Source organism: Petaurus breviceps, unplaced genomic scaffold (assembly GCF_028583685.1).
Source record: "Petaurus breviceps papuanus isolate PSGF00001 unplaced genomic scaffold, PetGlider_PUasm1.0 90903, whole genome shotgun sequence".
Classification (NCBI taxonomy): domain Eukaryota; kingdom Metazoa; phylum Chordata; class Mammalia; order Diprotodontia; family Petauridae; genus Petaurus; species Petaurus breviceps.
The window spans coordinates 12,502,667-12,525,442 of NW_027187376.1; the positions used below are offsets into that span (position 1 = coordinate 12,502,667).

The 22,776-nt window shown below is 39.4% G+C and overlaps 1 protein-coding gene across 1 annotated transcript in view; it reads left to right on the forward strand.

The window, feature by feature from the left end:
* The window catches only part of PLEKHM3 (pleckstrin homology domain containing M3), a 235,730-nt gene that overhangs the window by 206,148 nt on the left and 6,806 nt on the right, over positions 1–22,776 (forward strand). The window lies entirely within an intron of this gene.

Sequence of the window (22,776 nt, forward strand, 5' to 3'; positions counted from 1 at the left end):
ACCCTGGAGTCAGAAGGACCTGAGTTCAAATAGAGTGCTGGCCCTGGCGTCAGAAGGACCTGAGTTCAAATCCGGCCTCAGACACTTAACACACACACACACACACAGCAAAACCTAGCCATGTGACCTTGGGCAAGTCACTTAACCACAATTGCCCTACCTTACCCCCTCCAAAAAGGCAAAAAAAAAAAAAAAATCAGCATCATCATTAGGGCGATACTATCTAAAAGTTGGATTTTATCATAATGAATTATAGTATGTGAATTTGTAGAGCAATGCCATGGGAGGTGGTATTAGGTCCCTTGGGTTCAAAAATCATTTCTAAGCAAAATGATTCCTAAATATGTTTGTCCATATCTAGTCTTCTTTCCTAAACTCCATTCCCACAATACTCATTCACTATTGAACATCCGCAACCAGTTCTCAAGCTCAACATACACAAAACTGAACTCATTATTTTTTCCTTGACTCTTCTTCCCTCTTCCTAGCTCTCTTATTTCTGTTGAGGGTATCACTATTCTAGTCACCCAGGCTTGGTATCATCTTCATTTCTTCTATCTTCCTCACCCCCCAAAATCTAATTAAATGCCAAATCTTGACAATTATACCTCCACAATATTTTTCATCTTCCCTTTTCTTAGGCCCTTATCACTTCTCACCTGAACTGTTACAGGAACCTCCTAATTGGTCTCCCTGTCTCTACATCTCCCCTCTTTAATTCATTCTTTGCAGAGATAAGGATAAAGACTGGACCTGTGATTTCACTGATATTGGGAACTCATAAGGAAACATCCTCTACCAATTAAAAGTTGGCACTTTCTCTGTAACTTACAGTCCCAGAGTTGCCTGGAGCACTGAGAAGTAAAGCACCTGCCTGGGATCGGTACATGGCATTGGCGGGGCTTGAAAACTCTTATTTCAAGGGAAAAAAAATCTGACTACATTCAGTGTATTGCCCAGTCCAGATCCTGGTAGCTATCTAATGACGTGCTCCTTGCTTCCTTAATGAGGTTAGTGATTGGCTCACAATCTTCTTCTCCACCACAAAGTTGCCCTCACACTATACCGATGCTTCCTTCAATGTCCTGACCTCCCAGCTCCTCAACCTACTTTATACTCATGACCTCCTTTACTCTGCTTCATCCACACATAGATATGGCCATGCTCTTAATCTAAGAATTACCACCCATGAGTGATCAACCATATCCATGTTCACAAACTCTGAAATCCCTCTACCTGGTCATAGTCTTTTCTCATTCATTGTATGCCTTATGTCTCCAAATCCTGTTTTTCATCCTCACAATAACCTGTAATCCTTCCACCCCTTAGTTCTTTCACAGGTCATCACAAGCCATCACCCCTGCACTGGCTACACTGGTCCACCTTTCCTTATCAATTAAGCTCTTCACTGCTGTCTTCTGTACTCAAATCTTCCTTATTCTATTGCCAGTCACAGTTTGTCAAAATTCCAACGTTGGATTACAACCACCACCCTCCTGCTACATTCCTATTCACATACTGAAGAACAGAGCTGGAAGCAATCATGAAGCCATGCTGACTTGGTCCAGTCTCAGCTGGGCCTTCACTGTAGCAGAGCAATCCTTCAGACCTGCCTTGCTCACCACAGTTTATCTTCCCAACATCCTTATCTCTTCCCAGGCCCCCCCCACATCACCAGCTGCCATTTTCACATCTCAGATTGGATGACTTGTAGGCATCTCAAGTTCAGCATGTCCAAAACAGAACTCATTCGCTTTCTCCCTAAACTCTCCCCTCTTCCCAAGCAATGGGACATGCGACTCCTCTCCCTGCACATATCCAGTCTGTCGTCGTCTTGTTCACTTTCACAACGCCCCTCCCATGTGCCTCCCTCTGTCTGCTCTTGCAGTCCTCACTGTGGTATAGGCACTCATAACCTCCTGACAGGACCATTGTAAAAAAAACTTTCTAATTGGCCTTCCTGCCTCAAGTATCTCCCCACTCCAAGTTGTCTTCCACTCAGCTTCAAAGTGGTTTTGCTAAAATGCAGACTCCCCTATTCAGTAAACTAGTGACTTTCTTTACCTCTAGGATCAAATGTAAAATACTTTCTTTGACATCTAAAGCACTTCACAACCTGGACTTTTCCTGCCTTTTTAGACTCCTTACACTTTACTCCCCTCCAGGTACTCAACAGTCCATCAACACTGGCCTACCTACTGTTCCTTTGGACAGGTTACCCTGTCTCCCAAACCCTGTGTCATTTCACCAGCTATCTTCCCATGCCTGGAATTTTCTCCTTCCTCACTTCTGTCTCCGGGCTCCCCTAGACCCTCTAACTGCTGTACCTCATCCCCTAGAATACCTTCTAGTTGCATTATCTATATCATATGTGTACTTAGTTCTTGGTACATTGTCTCCCTTATTAGAATGTGAGCTCTTTGAGAGCAGGAACCATGGCTTTTTTTTTCCTTTCTTTGTAACCAAGGTGCTTAGCACAGGACCTGGCACATTAGTAGATGCATAAGAAATGCTTGTTGATGGACCAACTGTTGCTGTCCATGAAGCTCTACCTCCAGGGGACCCCTCTTACCCAAAGGATAAGATACAAACCCCCCTTCTCTTCTAGACCCTAGTCTGTCTCTTGGGCTTAGTGCATATTACTTTACTTCATGCATTCTCTGTGCTGCACAAACTGTCCTACCTACTGTTCCCCATACAGAACATAGGATTTCCCATCTCCACGTTATTCCATGTGTCTGTGTTCCCTCCATGCCTTGGCATCTGGTTGTTTTTTTTTTCTGCTTTTCATGTTCAGGTTTTTTTCCCTTAATGGAAATTATGCTCTGTGAGAGCAGGCGCTACTTTGTCTTTATCTCCCCGATGCCTAGGACAGTTCTTAAGCATTTGTGTGCTTAGTGAGTGAATGGATAAATGAATTGACATTGTACAAGTGGAAAATTTCTAAAATCAAATGACCCTGTCCAGTTAAGGAAATAATATTTGGGGCTTGGGAGTAAGATACAGTCTTGGCCAATGAACATGAATATAAAAATTATTAAGACCAATGCTCTTCTTTGCTTCACTGATTTGTATCATTTTTTTCTTTCCTTTCTAAATTCAGCTAACTTGTTCCTAAGCAACTCCAGTGTTCATGCTGCCTCGTGTATATGCATCAGTCACTAATTACCTCTGGGGCTTTAGCTTTTTTAAATGAATCCAACTTTGAACATGTTCTTTTCCTTGGGTCTACGAATGTGACTTGGGCTTTTGAAGGGCAAGAATGGGTTACTGATAGTGGAGCTATCCACAATCTTATATGTATATGTCATAAAAAACAGGATTATAAACTGTTTCTCATTAGGAGGCTTGCTGCAAAAACTGTACATTTTGACTGAATTCTTTTTTTTTTACTGAATTCTTAAAGAATTTTAGATTAGATAGATACATTAATGAAAATAAATGCATAAGGGGTGGCTAGGTGGCACAGTGAATAGAGTCCCCACCGGCCCTGGAGTCAGGAGGACCTGAGTTAAAATCTGGCCTTAACTGTAATTAATACTTACTAGCTGTGTGACCTTGGGCAATTCACTTAACCCCAATTGCCTTGCCTTCCCCCCTCCAGAAAAGAAAAGAAATACCTAAGTCCTGTTTCTTAAAAATCTACATTATACAAATAATACTCTCTCTAGCTGAAGCAACAGATTTCTAAATGGCTTATAAACTTAAAAACTTCATTTTACATGAGAACATTACCCATCAAGGAAATAGGCTCACAGTTAAATGGGAGAACAAGTCGGACTACATTTGGGAAATTGTGTAGTACTTTTGATGACCCCTGAAATCTTTTCCCTGAAATCATAGTCCATATTTTATAAAAACCAATATTTATCCAGTGATATATCATGCCTGCAAGGCATAATCTTCAAAGTATTGCAGGTCCCCCAAAAGGCAATGGTGAAACATGTGATGGGCATGTGTAGGCTTCGTCATATTATTGACAAAGAACCTCATGGGAGATATAGGGCAGGACCTGTTATCAAAGAAGTGAATGGCTGCAAAATGATGTGGGCCAGCCGTGTATCCGAAACCAGGGATAACAGAAACAGCCCATATGCTCCACTGATAACCACAAAATGTTAATAGTTCTGAAGGAAGCACTCTCCAGCACGGTACAGGAACCGCCTTTTGAATATTTATTGGAGGACATAATCAGGCATTGCCTTAGATAGGAAGGAACTGAAGGATTACTACTATGCACTTGGAAGCAGGCACCCACATCTGTAAAATCACAGATCCATTAAAGTATTAAAGTATCTCCATAAATCCAGGATTCTATAACGTGCCAAAATTGCAAAAGCAAGAGAAAACATACCTTTGGTTCCTCTGTACTTTGACTACTATTTAACATTGTTATCCCCCTATCACTCTCATTGAGAGAAATTACTCTATACTGCTAAGGTTTCTTACTGGAATAGCAGCAAAGACTAGATATGTCATAAGTTAACAAAGTTAAGAATATAAGAATTCAGAATTGGCCCTGTGATTGATTTGTGAAAGGAAACATTAAAATAGCTTTCTTCTAGATATCTTTGTTTATGTTGTTGTCATTTTTCAGTCATATCCAACTCTTCCCATTTGGAATTTTCTTGGCAGAGATACTAGAGTAGTTTGCCATTTCCTTCTCCAGCTCATATTACAGATGAGGAACCGAGGCAAACAGGGTTAAGTGACTTGCCCAAGATCATGAAGTTAGTAAGTGTCTGAGACCAAATTTTAATTCAGGAAGTTGAGTTTTCCTGATTTTAGGCCTAGTACTCTATCCACTGTACCACCTAGTTGCCCCTCTAAATATCTATTCCATTCATTTAGACTGTTGTGATTTCGTGTACACAAAAAGCTATGATTTTATACACCAGCCTGTTAGTTAAGAATCATTTACTGAGCACTTGTCTATATTAGAGCCAAAAGTGTAGGTGAGTTAATGTAACAGTAGGAAAGAACAATTAATGAAATAATCCTTGTTTGCATTCCATCCCTAATGCTAAGTATTTAAGTAAAGATTATGTGCCTTTGTCAGAAGTATTGACTGAGCTTCCTTTCCTAATTAGAGAGGTGTAAAGTCCTATGAAATCCAAATATACTTTCATTTATTTGTGATCCTTAATGATCTATAATCTGAGCAGAGCCACTTAAACAATTAGTTCTGGGAATTAGATGTAAATAGGATAATTAATGAATTTGCTAATTTTCCTTCACTGATAAGGAAATTAGTATTTGATTGCAACAGTTTTTTTTTTTTCCTTTCAAAATCCTTTCAGGGATTTTGCATTGGTGCTAAATTTTTTCAAACCTTTATGGACAAATGAATTGATATAAATTCTGCTCCCTCAAGTATTCATTTTTTTCTAGCCAAAGAATAAATTTGAAAGCAAATTAAATGTCCACATTAGTAACAAAAATAATGACCCAAATTCAACCAATTTTATATCATTCTAGGACCCATTATATCTATTTGGGAGCACCAGACCCCTTGTTATCTTTGTCTCTCCTGCTGGCTGACTTGGGGCCATTTTGTTGCACATGCAAAAATAAAGGTTTTAAGTTTGATTAGAGAGAATATTAAGCATGTACATTATTCCCAACACTCATTCTCTTGTCCAAACTGAGATGTTCTTTACCAATGTGTAAATCTGTTCATTAACTGTTACCACAGTCACTTCCTTAAAAGTAATTAATTAAGCATTTCAGGATTTTTGCTGCATCCTTCAGTACTTCCAAAGTTTTTTCCACTTTTATCTGTGCTTCCTCCTCTTGACCTTTCTCTAAATTCTCAGCTGAGGCTTTTTTGTTTGTAAATCATGTTTGAGCTTTTTTCTCCCCTAGCTCTAACCTCAAAATATCTTACATTAAATTACCCAGTCATTTCCTGAACTATTTTTAGTGAAATGACCATACTGACCACACACACACACACACACACACGCACACACGCACACATGCACACATGGGCACGTGCATATGTGCACACACACATGTCCTGTGGTATCTGATTTATTCTCTAGATGCAAACCATAGAGAGGCTGACTGTTCATGGCTTTATGCAAAATATGCAATATATAAAGACTCCAACCATGCCCTTGATGATAGAGACTCTAAACAATCATCTCACTTTTTTAAGAAAACAAGCAATAACCAGAGCAGCCTACAGCTCACTACTTAATAGTTCTACACTACACCACCCCAGACTGCTTGGTCCTCTCCACTTACTTCTGAACCCCACCTTCTCTTTATGGTTTAGGAAGGTGTCAATCAGCCAAACACCATGCACCCTTGGATACTCTTCTAGAACTAAATACTACCTTTCCCTAGCCAAAGCTCTGACCAAACTTAAACCCTCAATTTCAGTCCAAGCAAAATGTCTGCAGCCTCTGTTGGAACCAAAAATAAAAGCTAACAATTTCCCTGTGGCAGGAGAAGAACAAAAGATTAATAAAGCAGGAAAATCCTAATGACTTCAACCTAAGGCAAAGGTCTTTGGGGTAGGATTTGGGGAGCATTTCCTTGTGACCAGTAACTCAGTGATGGGCAGTTAAACTCTCATCAGAGTGCAGAATAAGGCATTTAGTTTTGTCTCTAATTGGTCTTGTATCGTCAGGAGTCAACAGCAGGAAACACTATAACCAGGAATTCTTGCTGCTTTGTTGTAATATGGGAGGAAACACTACACAAGTTACATTAATTTACTCATTTTATAGGTGAGAAATATTAGTTTTTAAGAGGCAAAAAACCAGCAGAAAGGAATGAAAAAAGGAGATAGAGCACGGACTGTCAGGAATAGTGAGAACCAATAAAGAACTCATAGAGAAATGAGCAAGACCAGAGGAAGAAGAACGAGAGTATTGGGAGAACCTACCGTGACCATTCCAATGGAAATTTGCCACAAAGAAAAGTCTCCTTTGATTAAATGATCACCAAATTAATGAATTCCTGAATTCCCTTTCCTTCTGGGCTTTGCTCTGTTGCATAGCTACAGATGCTTTTACCCTTTTCTCCAGCCAGCTCACAGATGTTTCCATTTCTTTACAAGGTAGATCAAGTAGCTTGGAATGGATGGATCAGTGTAAATCAATATAATAACACTAAAAACATTGGATATACAGAGGAGTTAGTTCTGTGATCTTTGTGACAAAGAACCACATTACATTAAGTCAAATAGAGACTTTTTCCAAGCTGGGTTGATTTGTATCTGCCATGTCAAAGGTCAGCAGAGAGAGAGGGCAGGTGACCATAAGAGGATATTATCACTATCCCCACAGCATGCTGAGGCCATATCATATATAAAGTAGTATACCTAGATCCTCATTTCAGTTAGTCAACAAACATTAAGACCTTTCTATGGGCCAGGCTCTGTGCTGGATATATAAAGTAAAAAACATGGTCCCTGCCCTCAAGGAACTCATGCTCTAATGGGAGAGAAAATATCCAAGTAACTTTGTACATCAAAATATTTAGAGAGTAGATGGAAGGTACTTTTAGAAGAGAGTGGGGTTTGGAAGGAGGGGTGGGAAGGAGGAAAGGGGAAAGCCCCAAAGAAGCCTTCTACAAAGGATGGGATTTGAACAGTTTTGAAAGATGCCAAGAAAGCTAAAAAGCTATCAGGAATAGCCAGTGCCAAGTTGGGAAAGTGACTATTCTGTTCTAGGAACAAGTGGGCCAGTGAAGCTGGGTATAGATAAGGGAAGTGTAAGAAGATTAGAAAGGGGGGCGGCCAGGTAGCACAGCAAGTAAGAGCACCGGCTCCAGTGTCAGAACGACCTGGAGATCGAATCCCAGGCTCACACTTAGCACCCACCCAGAAACACCTGGCCGTGTAACCTTGAGCAAGTTACTTAACTCCAATTGCTTAGGGGCTCAGCGAGTAAGAGCACCGGCTCCCGTGTTGGGGTGACCTGGAGATCGAATCCCAGGCTCAGACACTCAGCACCACACCCAGAAATAACTGGCCGAGTAACCTTGAGCAAGTTACTTAACCCCGATTGCTTAAAAAAATAAAGAAGAAGAAGAAAAAGAAGATTAGAAAGGTCAGAAAAGGCCAGATTGTGAAGGGTTTTAAATACCAAAATGAGGATTTTCTATTTGATTCTGGAAGTTAATGGGGAACCACTGGAGTTTATAAAACATGGTCAAACCTACAACTTTAAGAAAATCTCTGAGATTATAATAGAACATTGAGGCAAGAACACCATTTTGGAAGGCTCTTACAATAATTCAGATAGAGAATGATGAGGGCCTATACTAGGGTAATGGCTGTGTGAGTAGAGAGAAGGGGATGTCTACAAGATATATTATGAAATGACAAGATCAGACAACAGATTGCATATATGAATTAAGTGGGAGTGAAGGGTGAAGGATGATCCCAGGGTTATGAGCCTGAGTAATTGGAAGGACAGTGGTTCCCTTACAGTAGTAGGGGAGTTCTGAAGAGGGAAGCATTTAGGGGGAAAGATAGTGAGCTCTGTGTTGGATATGTTGTTTGAGACTCCTGTAAGACAGCTAATTCAAGATGTCCAAAAGATAATTGGTGATATATAACAGTAATTTAGGAGAGCGACTAAGAGCTAGACATGTAGATCTAGGAAATATCTGCAAAGAGATAATGATTGGACCCATGGAAACTGGTGATAAGATCACCAAGTGAGATAACATAGAAAAGGAAGAGAAGACTCAAGGACCAATCATGGGGTGGCATTCATGGATAGTGGACCATGCCTGGATAAAAATCCAGCAAAGGAGACTCAACAGGAGTGGTCAGACATCTTAGAGGAGAATGAATAAATGAAAAGAAAAAGTAGTTCTTAAACACTGACTATGTGCTACGCACTGGGGATATGAATAGAGAGGTAGGATAATCCCTGCTCTCAAGGAGCTCACATTCTCGTGGAGAGGACCACACACATGAAAGGTTTCAGCTACACAAATGGAAAGGTCATGTGGTCCTTTTGATACAGTAACAAAGCAAATAATACTGTATCTTCTTTAATGTCATTTCCACTTATAAAATCATGTTTATGATTAATTTTCTTACCATTCTGTATGTAGTAAGACTATTCTGTCCAACTAGTCAGTCAACAAGCATTTGAGTGCTTACTGTGGGACAGGAACAGTGCTAAGCACTGGAGATATAAAGGAAAGCAAAAATGAGCTGTTTGTTTTCTTTTTGTAGTTTGAGATGGGTAAAATAGTATCTCAGATGTTTCCCTTGAGTTAAAAAAAAAAAACTCAACACTTATAACAAGTACAGGATGGTGGAGCTGTGGCTAGACAAAGATCATCCTAAGGTTATCTGGGGATTTGATTGGATTGCAAACTCAATAGGAGTCAACCTTTATCATCTGTGGGCCAGGAAAACTAACTGCATTTAGAGGCATTGTGTCCAGGATGAAAGAGATAATGATCCAGCTGTGCTCAGCCATGGTCAGAACCCATCTGGAGTACGGTATCCATTTCTGAGTGCAACATTTTAGGAAGGACATAGATAACAATGGAATGCATCCAGAGGAGGGCAAACAAGATGGTGAAGGGCCTCAGATTCAGCCTATGTGAGGACCCATCAAAATAACTGAAAACATTTATCCTAGAGAAGAGAGGTTTTAAAGAAAAGATGTAAAAGTGTCTTCAAGTATGTAAAAGCCTTTCACCCAGAAGAGGGATTAAACATGTTCTGCTCAGTCCCACAACAGAATTAGGAGCAGTGGGTGGAAGTTGTCCAGAGATGAGTTTAGGATTGTTGTAAGCAACAACTAATTCAACAATTCCCAGAGTGGAATGGGCTATTGGGAGAGGTTGTGGCTTTCCCCTAGCAAGAAGGATTCAAGCAAAGGCTAGGTGACCACTTGTCAGATAATTTTTAGAGTAGATTCTAGTTTAGGGACAAACTGGATTAGATGGTCTCTGAGGGTGCTTCCAATGCTAAGATGTTGTGTTTCTGTGCATAAAAATTCAGTTGTTTTTCATGAGACTCAAAAGTTCTATGATGATTTCCCTTTTAGCCAGTCATTTCAGCTGACCTTGGTGGTTTCACAACCTACAGTTGTGACAAGGAATACAGGACAGCCATGCTGGTTACTAATTCACTTTCTCGATCTTTTTAAGCACCTTCTCTGATTGCCCTATAATTCTTTTCCTGGAGAGATTAAAGTCAATCAGTGTGTTAAGGTGAAAACTGAATAACCACTTGGTAGACTGTACTCCGTAGCAAATATCCTCCCTGTGGTTTAGTCATCTATAATGCCGAAAAGTAAAGATACAAGTTCTTTGTGTTCTGTGGTACAAAAAGAAATTTAATAAAAGCAAAGATGCAGAGACAAAATGACTCAGAAGTGAAGATAGAAGAAGGTCAAGCAGGAAGACCCCTGTGTCTGAGAGCATCGATCAGCAAACTTAGTTACATGTTCTAAATAAAGTTCCTTTAAGTTGTGCAGAGTTGTCACAATCAGTTACAGTAAAATGGCCAACTCTGAATTGAAAGATCACAGTGTTCTTGGGAACAGTGATTTTCCCCCTGTAATTCTGCATGCATTGTTTGTTTTGTGAAGTGAAGCAGGCTTTCCAACTCCCAATCAGGAACTCTTAAACACTACCAATTGTTTAAGATGGTTTTTAAGGAAGAAGAAAAAAGCAACCAAAAAACCAAATCACTGCATTGAAAAAGTATGAAAATAAATGCAGTGCTCTACACCAGTATGCCTCTCACCCCTGCAAAAGGATAAGAAGAGGTATCTTCTGATATCCATTCTTGTTCTTTGTAATTTTGCAGCATTCACTTTCATTTGTTTTGTGGTGATTCTTTCCAATTACATTATTGTATTCATTATGTATAATCATTGGGTTTTTGGTTTGTTTTTGTTTTGTTTCGCTTACTTCATTGTGCATCAGTTCACATCTTTCCATGCTTCTCAGTATTCTTCATATTATTACTTACAGCACAGTAATGTTCTGTTACATTCATATGCTATCCCATAATTTGTTTAGCCATTCCCCATTCAATGAGCATCTACTTTGTTACCACAGGAAGTGCTGCTATAAATATTTTGGTGTATCTTCTGATCAAGGACCTCCTTGGAATATATGCCTAATAGTAGAATATTTGAGTTGAAGAGTACAGATATTAAGACAGTTCCAAAACATTCATGATGGAGAATGCTATCCACATTCAGAGAAAAAGCTATGGAGTCTGATGAAGATTGAAGCATACTATTTTTGCATTTTTTTGTTTTTTCTTTCTTGAAGTTTTTCCCATTTGTTCAGATTCTTCTTTCACAACATGACTGATGTGGAAATATATATATATAATATGATTGTACATGTATAACCAATATCATAACCTTGCTGTTGGTGGCAGAGAAGATTGGGGAGGAAGGGAGAAAAATTTGGAAATCGAAATCCTATAAAAGTGAATGTTGAGGGATGGCCAGGTGGCGCAGTGAGTAAGAGTGCCGGTCCCAGTGTCGGGAGACCTGGGATCAGTTCCGGCCTCAGATACTCGGCACCCACACAAAAAAAACTAGCCATGTAACCTTGAGCAAGTTATTTAAAACCCCGATTGCTTTAAAAAAAAAAAAGTGAATGTTGAAAACTATCTCTATGTGTAATTGGGGGAAAATACTATTAAGTGGGAGAAAAATAAAATAATATAATATCAAAAAAAGAGTATGGGTATTTTAGTCACTTTGTTTGTTTTTCTACTTTGTATTTGCTGCCCTGCCCTTATGCAGCTCAACTGAGTAAGACACCTTCCATGCCAGTAACTCCTACTGTCCCATCTCCGTACTCCCTCACTGACTTTCCTGCCTCCTTTTGTGTGCTGCCTCCCCCTTTAGATTGTAAGTTCCTTAAGGGCAGGGACTGTCTTTCTTTTTATTAATTATAACCTCTGTGCTTAACACAGAGCCTGACACATAGTAGGCACCTAATAAATGTTTATTGGATTAGATTGGATAGTTGCTGTCCAAAATGGTTGTTGTGCAAAAGTGTGGATATCTTTTCACAATCCCTCTAACATTGACTATTTTCATCTTTTGTTATCTTTGCCAGTTTGCTGTTTTAATTTGCATTTGTCTTATTAGTGATTTGTAGTGTTTTTTCATGTGGTTGTTACTAGTTTTCAGTCTCCCTTTTAAGAACTATTTGTTCATACTTTTTCTTCACCTAATTTCTTTCTGAATTGCTTTTGATCTTATATGTTTCTGTTAACTATCTTGGATATCAAATTCTTATCTGAGAAATTTCACAAAAAGATTTTTTTCCCATTCAATTTGTCCTAAATGCATTCACTTTATTTGTACAGAAGCTTTTCGATTTTGAAGAATCTTTTTTAATACAATATTCACCCAATATTTTCCTCTGTTCTCTGAATTCATCTTTTAGGTCAATATGCATGTATGTATGTGTATGTAAGCAAAACACAGCAGTGTTTTTTGATGCACAGTACTTCTTAAATTTCACTTGATAAAATTTTCTCTCTTCTTCCCTCCCTTTTGTTTTTCCTTCCATATGAAGTGGGTCAAGTAAATAAACTCTGAGTTTGGGAAGGTCCTTTGTTCATTTTACACATTACATTGTTCATGCTGGGTTACAAATTGTCTGAAAAAAGAATTTGATTCCATTTTGAAATCATTCATTTTTATCTCTTAACTTTTCTCAGTTACTGACCCTTGGTCTCAGTTGCTGACCTTTGGCTCACATAAGCAGGTGTACTTGGTCTTGCCATCACCCCATGGGTGTTCATTGCACCAGAAATTTCTGATAAGACTCAATCTCCCCATTGACTGGGAACTTTGCTATCAGTGAAGATAAGTGAGTGGCCCTAGAAGAATACAGAATTACGTTCTTTATAAATCACTGACTAGCCCAGTGGACTGAGGAGGGGAAGGAGAAGGGAAATAATTTGATAAAGTCACCATTAGTGTCAGCTTAATGATAGGAGTTTGCAGAGGTGTAACCAAAAAGCACAAAGCCAGTTCAGCTTCACTAGGTACAAACCATTTTGTGGGTCAGGGAGCCCCTACCACGACTGAAATTCTGCTGGTCCCAAGTAGACAGAGAAATATGAGACCGCCAGACTCGGTCCTTCAACCTAATAACAGAGAGGAAGAAGGGACACAAAACTGATAGGCAGCTCAGAGAAGAACCCATTCCTTACTGGAAAAGGGGTGAGAGAAGCAGATAATCCCTGCCAGTGTAGCAACATTGACCAGCCAAGCACCAGGCTCAAAAGATGATAGATCAGTAATTTTTGTAGTCCTATAAATGTAATTATTCTGATCATTCTCGAAGACAGCTAGACTTCCACACAGGGTGAGGGAGGGAAAACCAGTATTAAACAATATGGTGCAAAGAAAACAGCCCTGGACTCTAATTCAAATACTGCCTCTGTCATTGACTGACTCACAGTGTGTTCTTTGGCAAATCATTGCACTTCTCTGGGCCTTAATTTTCTCATATATAAAATAAAGTTGTTGGGGAAGATGATCTCTGAAGTGCCTGAAGCTTCAACACTGTAGCATTAATCAAAATGAATGAACTTTTGGTACTTTGACATGCATTTTATAATATTGAAAACCAGTAGTCAGTACCAGGGTACTTTTCAGTGCCGTTAGTGAGCTTATTTCCAAGTTGTAGAAATGTTCATGCCTAATCTGGCAAGTGTACGGAATCTGTTCATGAAGTTATAGCCCTTTGCCCTGCTTACTAATTCACTCCTCCAAGGCCTGCTGAGGTATACATAGGTGAGTAAGCACCCATCACTAAATGCAAAATAACACTAATAAATGTATTTTATAGATAAGGAAAATGACATGGAGAGAATTTTAGCAGATAATGGCATTTCTTACCAGGCAACATGGTATAGGGTCTAGACTAAAGTGCTGGACTTTGAGTCAGGAAGACTTGGCTGGGTACAAGTGTGCTTCTGTCATATTGTGTGACTCTGTGTCCCAGGGCAGGTCATGGAACCTTTCAATGTCTCACCCAGCTCTTTGAGACTAAAGAGTACAGAGCATTTGCAAGGTTGCATTAATAGGAATTTCCTCACCAGGAATTCTCTAAATCAGAGGTGTCAAATTCACCCACCAAACCAGATGAAAATGTGATTGGGAAATGTTTAAAAATACAGTACAATATAGATAATGTTAATTTGTGACTTTCCAAGTCAATATGCAGCCCCTTATATTGGAGTTCTACACTAATGAATAGAAGTTCAAACCAATATATAATAAGTGATTTTACATGTTTATGTATATGTGGATAGAGACAGAGAAAGAGAAATAAACCTTTGTATATGTGCAGTATTTTCCCCAAAAGTCTTAGTGAAATTTTGTGCTTTAATAGCTTATCAAATTTTGGTGAAAGGACATAGCATATCAAGAGAATAGAGTGCTTTGGGGTGTTTAGTTAGCCATTCCATATCCTCTACTTAGTGACATAATTCTGCACTAAAATTATAGTCTGATGCATTATTGTGGTATGAAGTTGAATTCAATTCTCAAAGGCTGTTTCCTCAGAGAACAAACTCTGGTAGGTCCAGCACAGCAGGAAATGTTCAAGTACGAACGCATCTAAAGATCAGCCTAAGTTCAGAAGGAATCAGTCCTCAAGGTTAACACAGAAAAGTTGGCCACGAGGTTAACATTGTTGTAGGCATCAGAAAATCATTACACAATTTAGTATGGCATGTATGGGGGGGGGGGATTTCAACAATATGCATTGGTGGACACTAATGAAATCAAAGGTCCTTGAAAGTGTTTAAGTAAATAGAATGATATAGTAATTGCTTGCTGTTTTTATAAGAGATGGTGTTTAAAACAAAAACCATGACCTACTCAGATAATTGACATTTTCCATATTGGAGGTATTATCCTCTATTGTTGTTCCACTCTCAGTTTAGTTCCTCAGCCTTGCTGGGGTGGGGGTTGTTTTGTTTTTGCTTTTGTGAATTTACTTCAGCTGTGTGTTTTAAGGCTTAATAATACAGAAACCTTTCTTATATTGACTAGTCATCAACTTCTTAAGGTTGTAAAACCCTAAGAGATTGAGCTATAATAGATAAGGCTTTCATTTCATTTATTATTTGTTCAAAAATCTGTATTTCACAAATGAGCTGTTTAACATTTTCTATACTGTGTGATGGTTGGACCATCTACATTGAAACCATTTACCAAAAAAAAAAACCCTGTTTCTATTTTAAAAATAAATAGGAGCTTACTGTTTGCTATCAGTTTTGCTTTTAGACATGACCTGGTGCAAATTCAGGGCACCACCTTTTTTATACATATGAATTAGGTTAGACATCTTAAAGGGAACACGAAGCCTAAAGGTAATGCATAAAGTAGAAAACAGCTTTAGTAATGATTAGGCAGAGACTGAAGGGTGTGTGTGTGTGTGTGTGTCTGTGTGTGTGTGTGTCTGTGTCTGTGTGTGTGTGTCCTTATTTAGGGCTCATTGGCAAAAACAATACCTCCCCTGAAATGTCCAACCCCTTGGTCAAAGCAGGATAGAGCCCCAGAATTGTAGACCAAGGATCTGATGTCATTCTGATGGGAGGCCTAGGGAATAGATCCCTTCAGAATGTAAGTTCCTTCTCCTTCATTTTAGCCCAGAACAATATCAGGTCTAAGTTGCCTGGTTTCTTTCCCTTAGAGAATAAAAAGTGGCAGTAAAGCTTAGCTAGTTCAACAATTCAGCTATACTAATTGGAATCTAATCTGACAGTTGTTATCACTGATTGCTCTGCCTCTGATTCATAATTCCTTTGGGGGCAGGAGAATTTGGAGAGTGAAGAGGTCTGAAGAAAGTGATGAACCCACCATCTTTTTGGTCATATAACTTGGCCACATACACAATAACTATACAAAACAACACCAAAAAGAAGATGAATTCAAATTAAATTTAATGACAAATCTTGGTCCTGGAGAACAGATAAAAGAATATCTGCCCCTCTTTTCTATAGAGAGGTAGGGCACTAAAGGTACAGAACTCTGCATATATTGTCACATGCAGTTGTTATGTTAGTCACTTTTACTTAACTGCAGTGGTAGGAACCTGTCCTGGGAAATGAGGTACCACAAAACAAAGGGCATCAATTAAAAAAAATGTAGTAGTGTCAAGACTGCTGAAGCCCAGGGTAAATTAAGGCAAAGCTGAGAACAACCAGAAAGGGGTTTTAACTCTTCTGGGGTTTAGAGAAAGATCAAGTAAAGCATAGGACAGTGATTCAGGATGGATAGGATGATGATAATAGAGAACGGAAAGAATGCAAGAGCTGTTCAGCTCTTATTTTGTTTCTGTTTTGTCTGTCAAGGAGAATTTTCATTGGACAGAATGAAAGGACAACAAAAATACATAATAGGGAATTGATACACAAGATAACTGGGGAGATGAGAGAGCACCTAGCAACCCTTGATGATTTCAAGCCCACCAGCCCAACCAAACTGGATCCTAGAGTATGGAAAAAAACTGAAAAATGTGATATCTCAGGCACTCTCTGTGATCTTTGAAAGATCATGAAAAACAAGAAAAGTAATGCAAGATTATAGAAGAGCAAATGTTCTCCTAGTTCTCAATAAAAGGAAGAAGATAGAGTGTGCAAATTATAAATCAGCGAATTTCACTTTAATTCCTAGAAAATTCTAGAGCATAATATTAAAGGGATGTTTAATGAATATCTGGAAAAGGAAATAGTGATTACAAAAAGTCAGTATGACTTTATAAAGAACACTTCTTCCTAGCCCAACTTTATTTCCCTTTTTGACAAATTTCTTGACTGGAAGATAGGAAGAATACTATAAGTATAGTTTACCTACATTTTTTTTTTTGGAGGGGGAAAGGCAAGGCAATTGGGGTTGAGTTGCCCAAGGTCACACAGCTAGTAAGTGTCGAGCATCTGAGGCCAGATTTGAACTTAGGTCCTCCTGACTCCAGGGCCAGTGCTGTATTCACTGTGCCACCTAGCTGCCACATTTACCTACATTTTAAAAACTATTTAATAAAGCTTCTTGCGCTGTTTTCATTTTTTTTTAATGGAGAAATGTGGGCTATCCAACAATATAGTTAGGTGAATTTCAGAATTAGTTGAATGGCAGAACCTAAATGGTAGATATTAATGGTTCTATGCCTTGAAATGCTCTGGGAATCAGGCAGGGTTTTCTTCCTTGTGTTGCTTAACATTTTTATTAATGATGTAAATTACAGCATGGATGGCATGTTTATCAAATTTACAGATGACAGAAAACTGGAGTGGTTAGTACACTAGATGACAGAGTAGAGACTCAAAGATTTCTTTTTCTTTTTGGTGGGAGAAAGGCAGGGCAATTGGGGTTAAGTAACTTGCCCAAGGTTACACGGCTACTGAGTGTTAAGTGTCTGAAGTTGGATTTGAACTCAGGTCCTCCTGACACTAGGGCCAGTGCTCTATTCACTGTGCCACCTAGCTACCCCCAAAAAGATCTTGACAGTATAGAACATTGAACCAAATCTAGTAAGATAAAATTGAATAGGAATAAATGTAAAGTCTTACACTTTGGTTCAGAAAATGAACTGCCCCTTTACTGGATGGGGAGAAGTGAAGTATGGACAGATGGCAGTTAACCTGAAAAAGCCCTGGGATTTAAATTGTACTGCAAGCTAAATATGAGTCGGCAGTATGACAGAGCAGCCAAGAAAGCATATATAATTTTAGGCTGCATTGAGAGGCAGAGCATATAGAGAGAAGAAAATGATAACCCCACTGTACTCTGCCCTGGTCAAAACACATCTGGAATATTATGTTCAGTTCTTGGAAGTGCATCTTAAGATAGATACTGATAACCTGGAAAGTATCAGAATCGAGTAACCAGGATGGTGAGGGGTATCATCTAGAGATATATTGGAGGAACAGGAGATAGCCTAGAGAGAAGAAGACTTAGAGTGGGCATGATGTCTGTCTTCAAATATTTAAAAGGCCATCACCTGGAAGAAGGTTAGACTTGTTCTGCTTGGTGCCAGAGATCAAAACTAAGAGCAGTAGCTAGAAGTTATAAAGAAATAAATTGGGTCCTTATTTAGAGAAAAAATAGAACAGTATCCCAAAGTGAAATGTGCTTCCTTGGGGTGGTGAACTCTCTCTTACTCAAGGCTGTAAGCAAAGGCTTGATGACCAGTTGTCAAGTTTGTTGTAAACAAATGAGTGTTGAACTAGATAGGCACATGAGGTCTTCTCTGACTGAAAATTCTGTTATCCCTTCTTGCTACATAACTTGAGGGTCTGTTCTGTAGTCTTCTACATAGGAGAAGGCTCTGATAACTTCTCTCAGTCTCCCTTTCTTCTGCAAGCCTCTTCTCTGCCATGTCTCAGAAGCTTGGTACTGCTGAGCTAGATTTTAATCATTCCCTATGTGTGCCTTTATCAGACTCAGACTATTAGATTTGGACCATGGAACCTTAGATATCATCTACTAACTCCTTCATTTTAAAGATGAGAGCTAAGTTAATTGTCTTGTCCACCAGCACACAGTAAGTGGAAGCAACCAACCTTCTCACTCCAAGTCTATTGCTCTTTCTACCATTGTTACCTTTTGCAAGGATCAATACAACTGAATAGAAGTCCAGAATTTTGAGGTATTTACCACTAATGAAACATAGATCTGGATGGTACAGATAAACCCTGGGGAGTTGAGGTCTCTGGCTGATGGTGGCTTATTCCCTTGCCTTTCCTAACTAATAGATCTTCCTTTCCCTTCTTCAACTCAGGACCGCAAACCTTGGTGGACCATATAACCTGAGCTACTACACTTAAAGCCTAGGCTATGAAGTACCCTCTATTGATAACCCTTGGAAATCTATCATTACTAGTTAGCCAACAGCTACATAGTCTCAGGACTCTCTTGCCTATTTAATCTCATTTTTCTCTCTCACTTAAATACTTTAGGTTTCATGTTCACCCTCTCCTCTGGTGTTCTCATTTTTTAAAATGTTTGTTGATAGATTGATTTTGTTGCTATACAAGCACATTCATTAGATCTGCCAGGCTATCTCACACAGGGTAGCCTCCTAAGCAGTCTTATAGCTAGATCTTTACTCAAGCCCTTTCTTAAAGGCCTCCACCAAAAGCTTCCTTCCTGACCCCAAGCCCAAAATAATTCTTACCTGGCAGAACTTATTCATGTCAAAAATAGGAAAATGGTGAATGTTAGAGATGTGAGAAAATTAGTACATTAATTCATTTTTGGTGGAGTTGTGAATTGATCCGACCATTCTGGAGAGCAATTTGGAACTATGACCAAAGGGCTATAAAAATGTGTATACCCTTTGACCTAGCAATACCTCTTCTAGATCTATATCCCAAAGAGATCATAAAAATGGGAAAAGTACCCACATGTACAAAAATATTTATAGCAACTCTTTTGTAGCGGCAAAGAGTTGGAAATTGAAGGGATGCCCATCAACTGGAAAATGACTGAACAAGTTGTGGTATATGAATGTAATGGAATATTGTTGTGCTATAAGAAATGATGAGCAGATGGATTTCAGAAAAAAACCTTAAAAGACTTATATGAACTGATGCTGAGTGAATTGAGCAGAACCAGGAGAACACTGTACATAGTAACAACCACACTGTGCAATGATTGACTTTGATAGACTTAGCTCTTCTCAGCAATACAAGGACCTAAAACAATTCTAAAAGACTCATGATGGAAAATACCATCCACATCCAGATAAAGAAATATAGAGCCTGAATACAGATTGAAGCAGATTGCTTTCTTTTTTTGTTGTTTTGTTTTTTCTTTCTCATGGTTCCTCCCATTCATTCTAATTCTTCTATATGTCATGACTAATGTGAAAATATATTTAATAGGAATGTATATGTAGAGCCTATATTGAATTGCATGCTGTCTTGGGAAGAGGAACAAAATTTAAAACTTATGGAAGTGAATGTTGGAAACTAGAAATAAACATATTAACATTATTTTTAAAAAGAAAGAAAAGAAATCATGAGGAGGCAGACTTCAGAAAAACCTAGAAAGACTTATGAACTGATGCAGAATGAAATGAGCAGAGCCAGGAGAAGAGTATACACAGTAACGACCACATGGTGAGATGACTGACCTTCTCAGCAATGCAAGGATCTAAGACAACTCCAAAAGACTCACAATGGAAAATGTTTTCCACATCCATAAAAAGAACTTTGGAGCCTGAATGCAGATGGAAGCATACTATTGGGGCGGCCAGGTAGCACAGCGAGTCAGAGCACTGGCTCCAGTGTTGGGATGACCTGGAGATTGAATCCCAGGCTCAGGCACTTATTATCCACCCAGAAACGCCTGGCCGTGTAACCTTGAGCAAGTTATTTAACCCCAATTTCTTAGGGGAGACCAGGTGGCTCAACAAATCCAGGCTCAGATACTTAGCACCACACCCAGAAATAACTGGCCATGTAACCTTGAGCAAGTTACTTAACCCCTATTGCTTAAAAAAAAAAAAAGGCATACTATTTACTCTCTTATCTTTTGTTGTTTTGTTTCTTCTTTCTTGGGGGTCTTCCTGTTGTAACTCTTCTTTACATCATGACTGATGTGAAAATGTTTAATATGAAAGTAAAAAAAAAAGCATTCATGTCGTCAAGCAAGAGTCTCATACACTCACTAGTACTTGTTTTTTTTAAGCAATCGGGGTTAAGTAACTTGCTCAAGGTTACATAGCCAGTTATTTCTGGGTGTGGTGCTGAGTATCTGAGCCTGGGATTCGATCTCCAGGTCATCCCAACACTGGAGCCGGTGCTCTTACTAGCTGAGCCATCTGGCCACCCCTAAGCAATTGGGGTTAAGTAACTTGCTCAAAGTTACACAGCCAGGTGTTTCTGGGTGGGTGTTAAGTGTCCGAGCCCAGGATTTGCACTCCAGGTCATCCTGACACTGGAGCCAGTGCTCTTACTCACTGTGCTGCCCCTCACTAGTACGTGTTATTGGAGCTTTTGCATCCCGGATCCTAGATGGATAACTAAGCACCATACAGAACTCCTTCTTAAACCTCCATTGAAGGCTTTGCCTAGTCAAGTACAGCCACTCTCAGCTGCCCAGATCACAGACTGCCAGTATATGAGCTAATAAAAATGTGTAGAGCTGTGTCCTAAAGACAAGTTGGCCTTGTCCCAAAAGGGCTAAGGTCTCCTTCCCACTTTCTCTGAAAAAAAAAAAAAAAACAGAAGGTGTGTTTTAATCACTGAGTCCTCCAGATAAGCTGGTACAGGGAAAGTGGTAAGCATCCAATTCACTGGGCAATACAACAGTGAATGCCTTCACCTGTTACATTGCCCAGCCCTCTGACCCTCCCTGCCTCCCAGCAGTAGAATTCGGGGGACCAGAAGCCAAGAACTAAGTTCAGAAAAACTGTACTAGACAGTACTTGATATTATGGCTCTTACTATTGCTTGCATTATACTGGTATGATCTCTATATGGGGTTCCTGCTCTGTAAAGGGATTTGTAGCAGCCAGGCTATAAACTCCTAGACCTGTATACAGAGCCATACACATTCTGGTAACTTCAGGGAAAGAAGAGCCAAGGCACATGAGCCTGTGCCCTCTCCACCCTTCCATGCCCAGTCTGCCCTCTACACTCACTATAGCCACTATCTCCTCTGCATTTGGGGCCCTTAGACCATCTTCCAACCACCCTTAACCACATCAAAGTATTGTCTCCTCTCTCATGCCCCCAATTCCAGCCCCCAAAAGAACTGCATTTAGTTGTTCCCTTTCCAGACAGCCCTAATGGATGAGAAGTGAAGAGTGAATTGTTCTTTATAGGTGGGCAACACCTACCCTTAGCATCCCAGCCTCCTGCTTCCTGACTAGATAACCTTTGAGATCTTTCACCTATTAAATGTGAGAAACTGGCAGAAAAGAATACTGAAGAGGGATAAGTCACCATTTCCATGTCCCTCATTCTCACTCCTCCTCAGCGCCCTTGCTCTGGGCCAGTGCTGTGCAAGGTAGAGCTCCCACAAACACTGGTAGAACTAATGAGTACAAACCTCCCTCTCATCACTCCTGGAAGACAAGAAGGGCTGCTTGGGACTTGGGAGGAAAAGGATGAGAACTTAAATTAAGTATTCAAGCTCTCCATTCCAGCCTCTTTAGTTATGCTTGTCAATTATATATTATTAAAGTTTTCAGTAGAAACAACCCATTCAGAAACCCATGAACAAGCTTTCACTTAGCTAAACAACAAACCAGTCATTCTTGCGGAATGTCTCATCTCTCCAAATTATAATATCTGTTTATTTTTTTAGAACCTGTTATTCCTCTCCCTTAATACTTCTCTTTGTTTTGTAAAGATGGACTTTTAAGTTTACTCTATTTCTATGAATTGCAGGGAATTCAGAAATTAGAAGATTGTGTTGTTTTAGAGTTTCAAGGTCCCAGCTAAGGATTTTGAGTTAAGGGGAAGCCACTTAACTCATTATCTATAGCAGAAGTCTGTATTTTTCACAGAAGTAAATTGCAACTCTTAAAACTATTTCATAGAAAAGTTCGTTTTCTATTGGCAATCTGGTTCACAGTCATTCTTTAACTATCTCCACCTACTCTCTTTTACTGTGGCTAACAATGTTCCTTTTCACAGGTGGGAGAACTAAAGCATGCAGCGATTTAAACATAATTACCCTTAACTTGAGAAATGCTGGTTGATTTTTGCTGCCAGCCCCGCCTCCCCTACCCCCCCCCCGCCATATGCTTGGGAAGCGCCAACTATGAAAGAGAAAGAAT